We start from the raw sequence: 12,486 nt of genomic DNA, 5'->3' as shown, positions 1-12,486 counted from the left end.
CACTCCAGTATTCTCGCCTGGAGAATCCCATGGACAGAGGAGCCTGGCGGGCTGCAGTCTGTGGACTTGCAGAGTGAGACGCGACTGAGCACACACATAGGCGCGTTACCCTGGCTTTTTGGGCGGTATACTTCGTTGGTGATGAGCCCCAGGGACCTGACAGTTAGATGATGGGAGCTCCCATCTCTGGGAGGCTGCCGTCCGGGGAGATGGAAAGCACTGTCCCGATCAAGGCGCTGTGTGGAGGAGCGGGGGCCACCCACGGTAGAGACCCTGCAGAGCGGCTCCCAGTGGCCTGGGGTGGGGTGGAGTCGGCTGGAACAAAGGGGAAGTGAGGCCACGAGGTCTCAGAGCTGAGTGAGCTTGTGAGGTGGGCTCAGGGTTTCAGGGCGGGTGTGGTGCTCAGTACCCTCGTCCTGAAGGACCACCTTCCCGGACATGTGGCTCTGCGACTGGTCCAGCTCATGACGGTGCTGGGCTTCCTGGGCGGCACAGCAGTAAAGAACCTGCCTGCTAGTGCGGGAGACCTGGGTTCCATCCCCGGGTTGGGAAGATCCCCTGGAGAAGGGCATGGCAACCCATTCTAGTATTCTTGCCTGGAGAACCCCATGGGCAGAGGAGCCTGCGGGGCTAAGTCCATGGGGTTGTAGAGAATTGGACAAGACTGATCGGCTAAACAACAGCAGCGTGTCTGGTGCTGGGTCTTCATTTTCAGTGGGTTATAGTTCCTGATGGGCAACAAGCTGGCTGTGTCCTAGAGACGGGCAAGGCCCACCTGGCCAGCTCTCCACCTCCCTGTAGGATGCAGCCCCCTGCCCGCTGGGACCCTCCACGCCACCCAGTAAGGCGGCCCTCTCTGGACCTGCGCATCCACCTGTGGCTTCCTTTTGGCCCAGTTGGAGAAATGACAACCTTAATTATTTTCGGGAGTACTTTATTTTATCTAAGCTCCCAGGATGAAAAATGATAAAACCGGTGCTTGAACACATGCCTCGAACCCAGTCACGCTGCCCCCGCCGTCGCCTGTTCGCAATTCACTGCAGATCCTGGACAGGTCCTAGGCGTAGGTGCTGTCACTTTTGGCTCTTCTGCAAGGAGGAAAGGTCACATGGTCCAGGAAACGGCATGTCCCGCTGGGCACCTGCTTCACTTTATCCCCAAGTTTAGTGATCACAGGCAGAACTTTGATCATCAAGGGAACAGGCTCTGAAGAATCTGAGTGCTTACATGAGATAGCCATCACGCCAAGGTTTTGTTTCCTTCTGTGCTCTGTAGAATTCCCTCCTGCCCTCCCTTCCTCTCTCCCTCCCTTCTTGCCTTCCCCCCTTTCTCTCCCCCTCCTTCCATCAGTGGACTTGGGCGTCGTCACTGCCTGAACACCTGCCTGCCGGGGGACGCGTCCTCACCAGCTCTGATACCACAGCTCGTGCGTCGGGCAGCGGGCCAGCCTGGGTGGGTGAGATCAGCATGAGAGGGAAGCCGGTGTTTTCGGTGCCCAAGTCCCCAGCTGTTGTATCAGTGTGGTCACAAAAGGATGCACAGGAACAGGAGGTGGTCCTGCTGCTCAGTTTAACTTGCTTTATGACACTGATTTTGTAAGGGGTTGATGGTGGAAAGGCAAGGACTCAAGCGTATCTTTAAATCTAGAACTGAACCCTAGACTAAAAATTAATGTACGATCAGTATCAAAATACTCAGCAGAGACAACTTTAGATGAGAAAGGAAAACCACTCAGATCTTACCGTCTGTTAATAATCATAACTAGCATCTCAGTTAAAAACCCTTCCAGATTAATTTTTGGCCATGAAAATATACAGAGGTGTGCTCAAGGAAACCACAACTTATTTTTTACCAGGTATGTTACTTTATAACCTTTCAAATGTATCTTTTGAACATATTTTGAATTCGGTAAATACAGGTAATCATCATCACCATAGACATTTCATTTCATTGTCGGAATGTAATGGATTTACACTAATTCAACTACATTGTGTTTCATATCAGTTAATTTAATTGTATGGCTTGTCATTCCGTTTGTTTCCAGTTTCTGGTTTTGCAAATATGAGCAGCCTGATGATGGATAATCTCAAATGCTCTTGCTTGTCCACTGCTGGGGTTAGTAGACTGAAGGCTTTGCAGAACATCCCTGCTTTTCATCTGAGTGAGAAGGTGTACGTGTTAAAAAAAATTGACGTATGTTGCTGAATTTCCCCCCAGAGAGCTTGTGTCAATTTTTGCTTCTTCCAACAACATACAAGAATGCTTATTTCTTCAAATTATTTCCCACCTTAGGTATTATTTTATGAAATAAAACTTTTATAGGAAGGGTTTAAATTACAAAATCGGTTTCTTTGTTTGCATCTTTCTACATTTTTTAGTTTCCTAGGTTGGTGATTTGTGTGCGCCCTGAAATGTGTTTGTTAAATTGTTGTCATACAGTAGTTCCTCGTATTTCCCTCTCATCTTTTTGAAATCTGTCAGATTTCTTCCTGAATCGCCTTTTTTTTTCTATTCCTGATATGGGAAATTTGTGTTTTTTCTATTTCTTCCTATAGTGTATTACTTTTACTTGTCATTCAAAAAGCAAATTGGTTTTTCTCTAACGGTTAGTTAGATTTTAGTTTTATTTCAGCTCTTGCCTTTATTATGTTCTTCCTTCTGTTTCCTTTAGGTTTAATTTGATTCATACCCATTGATCACCCAAAGTAATTTACTTTCTGATTATGTCATTCAGTTCTGTTCAGTCACTCAGTCATGTTCAACTCTTTGTGACCCCATGAACTACAGCACACTAGGCTTCCCTGTCCATCACCAGCTCCCGGAGTTTACCCAAACCCATGTCCGTCGAGTCGGTGATGCCATCCAACCATCACATCCTCTGTTGTCCCCTTCTCCTCCTGCCCCTAATCCCTCCCAGCATCAGGGTCTTTTCAAACGAGTCAGATCTTCGCATCAGGTGGCCAAACCATTGGAGTTTCAGCTTCAACATCAGTCCTTCCAGTGAGCACCCAGGACTGATCTCCTTTAGGATGGACTGATTGGATCTCCTTGCAGTCCAAGGGACTCGCAAGAGTCTTCTCCAACACCACAGTTCAAAAGCATCAATTCTTCAGCGCTTAGCTTTCTTTACAGTCCAACTCTCACATCCATACATAACCACTGGAAAAACCATAGCCTTGACTAGACGGAACTTTGTTGACAAAGTAATGTCTCTGCTTTTTAATATGCTGTCTAAGTTGACCATAACTTTCCTTCCAAGGAGTAAGCGTCTTTTAATTTCATGGCTGCAGTCACCATCTGCAGTGATTTTGGAGCCCCCCAAAATAAAGTCTGACATTGTTTCCACTGTTTCCCCATCTGTTTGCCATGAAGTGATGGGACCAGATGCCATGATCTTCGTTTTCTGAATGTTGAGCTTTAAGCCAACTTTTTCACTCTCCTCTTTCACTTTCATCAAGAGGCTTTTTAGTTCCTCTTCACTTTCTGCCATAAGGGTGGTGTCATCCGCATATCTGAGGTTATTGATATTTCTCCCAGCAATCTTGATTCCAGCTTGTGCTTCCTTCAGCCCAGCGTTTCTCATGATGTACTCTGCATAGAAGTTAAATAAGCAGGGTGACAATATACAGCCTTGACATACTCCTTTTCCTATTTGGAACCAGTCTGTTGTTCCATGTCCAGTTCTAACTGTTGCTTCCTGACCTGCATATAGGTTTCTCAGGAGGCAGGTCAGGTGGTCTGGTATTCCCATCTCTTTCAGAATTTTCCACAGTTTATTGTGATCCACATAGTCAAAGGCTTTGGCATAATCAATAAAGCAGAATTAGATGTTTTTCTGGAATTCTGTTGCTTTTTCCATGATCCATCGGATGTTGGCAATTTGATCTCTGGTTCCTCTGCCTTTTCTAAATCCAGCTTGAACATCTGGAAGTTCACGGTTCACATATTGGTGAAGCGGCTGTGCGGTGCAGGAGTGGCTGAGAAGAGGAACCCCACGTCTAAGGTCAGGGAGTGGCGGCTGAGAGGAACGCACTGGTCATAGCAAACACCGTCTTCCAACAACACAAGGGAAGACTCTACACAGGGACATCACCAGATGGTCAACACCGAAATCGGATTGATTATATTCCTTGCAGCCAAAGATGGAGTTTATGTCATAGTGTGACTCCATAAGACATGCGGGAAACACAAGCTCACCTGTGTGCGCTCTGCTCGGCGACAGCAGACACCAGCATTCGGCGGTCAGGCTCGTGGGATTTCAAGCGAGGGGAGCTGTTCCGTGCAGAGTTCAGTGACTTCTGTCATTTCTCACATCCGTATCCTTCTGAAGTCCTCTCTGGGTCCTCCTACGACACTATTATTAAAAACACGGTGTGTATGATTCCATAACGCTCTCCATGCTGCTTAATAATAATTGGCACGTATTTTGGCATATGTGCTTCTCTGTTCATTGTTTTATATAAATTTATACGACATTTCCCTGTATCTTGATTTTTTAAAAATACTTATATGCATTTCATATAATAAGTGCATGATAAACAATCAAATAATAAACCCAGTAACTCCTCCAGGTCCATTGGTAGAGTTCTGTCTCATTGTTTTCTATGGATTCTTTGGTGGTGTACCACTGTTTCTGTACCTGGAGCCACTTTTATTTTGTTTTCAATTTTTTTTGGCCACTGAAAGCTTGTTTTTGTTTATCAGTTGCTAAGTTGTGTCCAACTCTTTCTGACCCCATGGACTACAGCCCGCCAGGCTCCTCTGTCCATGGGATTCTCCAGGCAAGAATGCTGGAGTGGGTTGCCATTTCGTCCTCGAGGGGATCTTCCCAACCCAGGGATGGAACCCACGTCTCCTGCATCTGCTGTGCTGCAGGCGGATTCTTTACTCACTGAGGCACCTGTGAAGCCCAGATCAGGAGCCCACAAAGTTCCTGAAACCGGTTTGTCTTGGTGGCAGGAGAGGTGAGAACAGCAGCGGAGCCAGGCTATGGCCCCGAGTCTGGAGGAGCCGATACCCCGGCGGGGCTGGCCCAACGCTGCTCTCCTCGGGCACCTGCCTCCCTGGGAAGGGGTGCACTCTGCGGGGTCGAGAACCGGCCCTGAGGTGCTCTGGGTCGGCTGGCAGCCTGTCCTCACCCTCCTTGTTTTGGAGAGGTTGGAAAGCTCAAGCTGCGTTTTTGAGAGCCTCGGGTAAGGGGTGTGACTGTGTGACCAAGTCTGGGTGGCGAGGGTTGCAGAAGTGAGAGCGCCCCCTGCCCGGACCGTCCCTGCCTTCGTGCCGAGACAGCCACAGCCCTGAGGCAGAGACTGCCTACAGTGTGTCCTGCAGAGCTGGCTGGCCAGCCAGGGCCCTTGGGTGACATCATGCCATAGTCTTCCACCCAGTGACTGTGTCTGGGTTGTGAAATGAGAGAAAAATAAGCTTCCATCTTACGTATCCCACTGCATTTCGGGTCTCCTTGGCCAGACTCTCATTAGAAGTTTGAAGCTCTAGGTGGGTTTCTGCTGCAAAAACAACCCCCCAAATCTGTGCATTGACTAAGGGGTCAGGTATGAAGAGCAGACTCTGTAGGCTGCGAATGTGGTGCCCTTGCTAGGTCGTGGGGAGACGTGTCACTGCTCACGATGGCCTGTGCTCGGGAGGCACACTGTGGCCCGGGGGCCTGTGGCTCTCGGGAGAGCTGCCTGGGTGAGAACTGCTGCTTCCTCTGCCCCCAGCGCTCAGCAAGGGACTGGCTGATGGGCGAGGGTTTGGAAGTTGAGTGATCTCCTTGTCTTTTAAAAACTGCTTTGTCAGCCTTTGAGAACGGGAAGGTGGTTTTTAATCTTCTGTTGGTTTTGTGGTTGCAGAAGTCTTCTTTCAGGCCGAGACTTGTTTGCCCTCTTCTGTCGTGCTTCAGACTCTCCCCAGTGAGCACAGGGCTTCCTGGGGACCCCCGCCCCATCTGTCCTGCTTGGAAGGTGCGTGGCTTCTCAACTCTGTGGCTTGGTGATGTCTTCCGTTGGTTTGGGGAATTTTGAGTCCTTATCTCTTCCAGCTGACTTTCGCCTGCAGTGACTCACATTTCTTCTTGGAACTCCAACTCCGAGAAGAAATGTAGATACTAACATTATGTTGGATCTCCCGATCTGTTCCACTCTCTGGCTCTCTTTTCCTGTTATGCTCTGGTTAGGACATTTTCTTTTCATCCTGCTTCTGGTCCATGAATCTTTCCTTCCATTAAATGCCATCTCCCATTGAACCCATCTTTGCAGTTCCTAATTTCAGTCACTGTATTTTTCAGTTCTGACGTTTCCATTCAGTCCTTTTTAACAGACGTCAGTTCTCTGATGAGGCTATCCTTTATTCGTCGTCTTCTCCATCATTTCCCGGAGCATATTCGTGACCCTGGTAAGTTCCTCATCTGATGACTTCAGTATTTCCATCACACGTGGGTCACTTTCTGTTGGCGTGTTCTTCCTTGATTTGGGGTCAGATGGCTCTGTCTCTTAACGTGTGAGTCGCTGTTTTCCTGAACGTTGTGTATGAACGACTGTAAAATTTCTGATGTCCTCTTGTCTGAGGCAGGGTCACTGCTTGTGCTGGAAGGGTGTGTGATGGCCTTTATCCATTGAAGGGCTGAGCTGCTGCGAGGTGGGCTGGGAGGCTCTCGTCTGCCCCTCTCCCCACGCAGGTCACCGGGGTCCCCCCGCCCTGCCCGGCCCCGCCTCCAATCCCCATTCCTTGGAATCTGGCTGCACTCTGATTGTTGTGTCCTGGGTCTCTTTCTGGCTGCGTGCTGCCTGCCCTCGTAGTCTCACCCCAGCAGGCTTCCCGAGGAAGAGACTGGCATGCTGTGGGGCCAGTCTCGTCCTTGCCCCTCCCTGGGGTCCTGGCCCCTCGCGCCTCCAGCTTCTGTTGCTCCGTCCTCTTAAGACAGTCCCCACCTCGGTGGGTGTCTTTGCCTCTTAGCTGTGGCCTGGCACAGGCTCTTTGTTTAGGTCCAGAACCTTGCTGGTACCAGAACCAGCCGGCGCCTTGGTGGGAGAAGCTGCCTGTGTCAGCTCAGCTCTGCTGTGATCTCCCTGCCCCACGATCTTATCCCCTAAGTCCTGGTTCCCTCAGAGGCGCTCCAGTGCTTCCAAGCAGGACAGGATTTTTGTTTTCCCCAGATTTTGTGTTTGCTCTTGGTGAGAACACTGGTTTGCTATAAGCTCTTTCATCGTAGCTGTGAGGGAAACCTGCCTTAGGGTTTATCTTTTTCTGGGTGGGGGTGTCAAGTTAAGGAAGTTCCTTTCTATTTCTGCATGGTTTAAACACATGAATGATTGCTAACTTGATAAAATGGTTTTTCTGAATCCATTGAGGTGACTCCGTGGCTTTTCTTCCCTAATCTGTTGGGTTAATTGGTAGATGCCCTGACTAGATATTTTGATGCCGAGTCATTTAAAATTCTTCAAGCTAAATCCTACTCTGCCATGACAGCTTCATCTTTATACGCTGCTGATTGGCTAATATTTTATTTGGGATTTTTGCATTTATGATCAAAAGGAGGGATGGGGTGGGCTGGCCTCTGGCATCATCATTAGTGTTCTGTAGACCTTGTTGTGTGAATCATGTGCTTTGTGCCTGCCTTGCCCTGTGTGACCCTTGCTACTGTGTTATCTCAGGGATGCCGACAGTCAGCTGGCCGGGCCGTTCCTGAACCCGACTCCCGAGGAGCCCGTGGCTTCCTCTCAGCTCTGCGTCCATGTGTCGTGCTGGTTCATAAAGCCGTGCAGCCAGTTTTCAGCTGGATCCTGTCTGTTTTCCTGCCTAAGAGACTTTATCCGTGGTGTTGATTGTCCTGACTGAGGGGGCTCCTGAAAAGCTGAGTCTCTTACGAGTCCTCCGCTGGGTATTTGTTTACTGGTTTCAGGTTTTGTTTGGAAGCACTGGAACACAGAGGGAGGTTTCAGGACTGAGTAAGGGACACTCAGGTACTGCCTTGAGGGCCCTGAGTGTAAACTGCAGGCTTTCTGTCATGTCAGTCCTTGGCACCTGAGTGTGTGCCTCCATGAGGGGCTCTGGGTCTCCGCAGTCAGCCCACCCCGCTGGATAACCGTGTCCCTCCCCAGCGGCCCCGCCCCTGTGTCACTGTAACTGCTCCTCGCTGCGCGCAGGATGGCAGTTACAGCAGGGGCACGTGCCCAGGGTCACAGTGGCGCCCACGCTCCGCGCCTCCCGCCCCCGTCCGCCCACTTAACCACAGGTCAGCGCTGCCGTTCTCAGCCCCCTTCCCGGGGACAGTGTGTGTTTTATTTGTTCCTCTTCAGCTGACACTTAAATGTTTTAAATTGTTTCTAGGCCCCAGTAATGCGTTTTCTCAGGCCTATGCTCTGACACTAGTAGACCCTTCAAATCCACTCGTGAAATGTGTTGGATACGGAATAAGTGAGCGTCTAGTTCACGAAGATATGCTTGGATAAAATGCCACGGCACTGGGAAAGAAAGGGCTCCTTTAGTCCCAGTAAACTGAAAGTCATCTTCAGTTCAGTTCAGTCTCTCAGTCGTGTCTCACTCTTTGCGACCCCATGAATCGCAGCACGCCAGGCCTCCCTGTTCATCACCCACTCCCGGAGTTCACTCAGACTCATGTCCATCGAGTCCGTGATGCCATCCAGCCATCTCATCCTCTGTCGTCCCCTTCTCCTCCTGCCCCAATCCCTCCCAGCATCAGAGTCTTTTCCAATGAGTCAATTCTTCGCATGAGGTGGCCAAAGTACTGGAGCTTCAGCTTTAGCATCATTCCTTCCGAAGAAATCCCAGGGTTGATCTCCTTCAGAATGGACTGGTTGGATCTCCTTGTAGTCCAAGGAACTCTCAAGAGTCTTCTCCAACACCACAGTTCAAATGCATCAATTCTTCAGCGCTCAGCCTTCTTCACAGTCCAACTCTCACATCCATACATGACCACAGGAAAAACCATAGCCTTGACTAGACAGACCTTAGTCGGCAAAGTAATGTCTCTGCTTTTGAATACGCTATCTAGGTTGGTCATAACTTTTCTTCCAAGGAGTAAGCGTCTTTTAATTTCATGGCTGCAGTCACCATCTGCAGTGATTGACTAAACTCTTCCCAAATCTCTCATATGTATGTCCTTATTCATAAGTTCTTTATAAAAAGGAAGGTCTTCACGTTTTGACTCAGATTACAAACCCGCTTTGCTGTTCATTTCCGTTTTGAGTATGTGCTTCGGAAGCGCAGTCGCACGAAGCTCACACTGACGCGCTGCATATTTCCTAGGGTCCTGTAGGGCTTCCCTGGTGGCGCAGTGGGCAGAGCGTCGGCCTGCAATGCGGGAGGCCCGGGTTCCATCCCTGGGTGGGGAAGATCCCCTGGAGAAGGAAATGGCAACCCATTCCAGTACTCTTGCCTGGAAAATCCCATGGACTGAGAAGCCTGGTGAGCTACAGTCCGTGGGGTCGCAAAGAGTCAGACACGACTGAGCAACTTCCCTTCACTTGTGTAGTGAGAAGTGGTGTCCACGCGCCACACAGATGCCCACGTTGCCTGGGCAGTGAGTGTACATGGACCTGAGTTCAAGGTGCTGAGGGGTTGTTGCACCAGGTCCATGATCCTGGCCTCCCACCCCGTCTTGTTCGGAGGTGTTCGCAACAGGTACTTAGTAAGTGAAGTGAGTGGGTCCAGCATCTGGGTGGGCGCATCGGCTGTGAGGAGAGTCAGCAGCGTGGGCTGAAATCCCCATCTTCTGTTCACTTTTCCTGGTGTGTGTGGGCGGGGTCCTGGTGTTCCTGCCTGTGTCTCCACTTCTCTGCCCAGAGGGCCGGGCTGGGGCTCTTCGCGTGCCTGCCAGCCTCCCGCTGGTGGAGGTGCGCCTGCCTGCCCTCGGCCGTGGGCTCGGCGTATGGCGCCTGCAGCGGCGCATTGGGCAGCTGCACTCGTAGACCCGAGTGTCTCGGCCCCTGAGGTGTCCTGGCTTGGGGGGATTCCGCAGGACGCCTGCTGTTCCCTGGAAGAGCTGAGCCGCTCAGCTGGACCCAGCCTGCGTCAGCTGACCCCTTGCTGACATTCAGACGTGCGAGACAGCTGCCTGCTTGTGCTGCGCTCCCGAAGCTCGTGGGTATTCCTTACGCAGCATCGTGGCGCCCATAGGTGACTGTGACAGTCGTCAGTGGCGGAGGAGGGTTGGAGTCTCTGTCTGAACTCCAGGGATACCAAGTGTTATATTTAACAATGATGTGTGCTTTCTGTGTTCTTTTGACAGCATTTGTGATAAACATAATGCAAGAGCCTTGGGCACGAAACTTCTGCGGTTGACTTCAGCCGAGGGACTAGCAGGACGAGTCAGTGACAGGCAGGGCTGGGCCGGGGGCGCCAGCCTCTCAGCTTTCTGTCTGATGCTCTTTCTCTTGGATCCAGACTTTCTTCAATGATGAAGAGCCCCCGTGTGCCTGCTGAGTATGCTAAGTGAAGAGTTACCGCTGCGGTTTGTTCGCAGCCCCACGGGCTTGCCGGACTTTGGAGCAGTCCGTGCTTGGCTTGCGCAGCACGGGCCTGTTGCTCATTCACCAGGCCCTGGTTTTAACTGGGAGCAGTGGGGCTGCCGGTAACTCCTGTGCTCCTAGACACAAGATGTCACTATTGTGCTTACCGAGCAGATCACATTTTCGTTGCGATTTTAATGCTTTTAAATGGTCTGCCTTTTTAGCCCAGAGTGAACTAATCAGACAGCCTGCGCGGGGGCATAAATCATAGCATAGTCCTGGGGAACCTCAGGTGAAATAAATCAAGGAATATTTTCTTCAATCAGCTCTTCAATCATTCTTTTTAGTCACATAGAAAATACAGTCCGTGCTGTATTTACAGTTTGATGGTAAGGAGATGTTTAACATCAGTGTAGGAGATTAAAAATGACAAGTTATATGGTGAAGAGTGTGAAAAGGTGTTTACACTGACATGTAATATCTAGGTTGATCTACAACCCAATAATAGATACCATAAATCTAAGCGCAGGCCCCCGAGATGTTGCGCTGGGTGAGTTAGCGTGGCGGGTCGCTGCGTCCGAGTGGCCTGGGTCCCGCACGTGGGAAGCTGGGGCTGCTGAGCAGACGTCGTCCGTCAGGAGGGCTGGGGGCCGCTCGGTTCTCCTGGTCTGGGGCGGGCTGCCAGTACGCTCACACGTCTCCCCTCCCTCCAGACTCAGGGCTCCTGGTCTTCATGTTGACATGTGTGTGTCTGATGCCCATTCGTCTGTTTGGTTTTTACTTAAAAACAATAAAAATCTAACCCAAGAGAACAGTGTTTGTATTCCACCTCTGGCCCCAAACATATTCCAGTTCTTGCAAGAGATGACGGATGTTCTTGGATTTTATTTTTAAAAAATAACACTTTTATATATTTTGTAAAATGTAGGCACTTGACAAACTATTAAAATTATCTGTAAAGTTAGAACTGAGTTCACTTTGAGTGAAAACCTGAAGTTACTGCTTAGCAACTTTATGCTCTGCCTTGTAGAGGCTGCCCTTTCCCTGTTTCTCTTCCAAACAAAAAACCTATGGAAAAGAACCAACGTTTATTTGCACACACGTGCGCACACACACACGCGCGCGTGCACTGACACACTGATGTGCTCTGGTCTTCCGCTGTGTTACAGATTTGATGGTTTTCAAACTGGGGTGGGTAATGGGCTTGCACAGTCTGTTTACACTCATCTGTGATCAGTTGAACTTAATACCCATAACAAGCGTTCATGAGATAATGACCAGGTTACAAATGGAATCCCTGGCTATCAATAGTGGCCTGGTAATGTTGTCTATATTTAGTAAGTATTTATTGAATACCTATCGTAGTCACAGCAAAATGATAGCTGTTGTGTAGAATATGAAAGAAGTACAAGCCATGACTACTGTTCCAAGATCTTAATCTATTTGGAAAGGCAATAGAGAAATATAGTGCTAATTAAATCAGATCATAATCAACCAGACTGACAATGCCGTGCACAAAATAAAGATATTTGGCCGTAGTAAATTAAAGGCTTTTTAAAAAGAAAGGAGTTTGACTAATAGCATGCTGTAATTTAAAACAAAAACCCCCTCAATTTCAAAATAATATATAATGTAAGGATTTCTGGGGCAGGTAATTAAATATTTTCATAGCATATTATTTTTATCCATTCCACACTCTCCTTCAACTCCAACTCCCCCTACCGCCTACCCCCCCCCCCCCCCCCCCCCCCCCAGTGTTTTAAAGGTGACTGGCATCCCAGGGGCTGATTTCTGCATGCGTCTCTCTGGGCCACTGTCACCATCGGGGAGAGCGGGGTAGGCCACCACCACCTCAGAGGGAGCCCTGTCCACGCTCCAGGCTTTCTGTGTGACGTGGCTGTCGTGTGAAGCCTGTGGTTTCAGGGTGGCCGCTCTTGCATCCCCAGTGAACAGGGGTGTTTCCAGAGTTGTCTCGAGATTGGCTCGATCCTCTTTTCATCATCTCGTGTCTCAGGAC

The sequence above is a fragment of the Ovis aries genome, chromosome 4 (genome assembly GCF_016772045.2).
Source record: "Ovis aries strain OAR_USU_Benz2616 breed Rambouillet chromosome 4, ARS-UI_Ramb_v3.0, whole genome shotgun sequence".
NCBI classification, from domain to species: domain Eukaryota; kingdom Metazoa; phylum Chordata; class Mammalia; order Artiodactyla; family Bovidae; genus Ovis; species Ovis aries.
Note: the sequence above shows the minus strand (reverse complement) of the source record.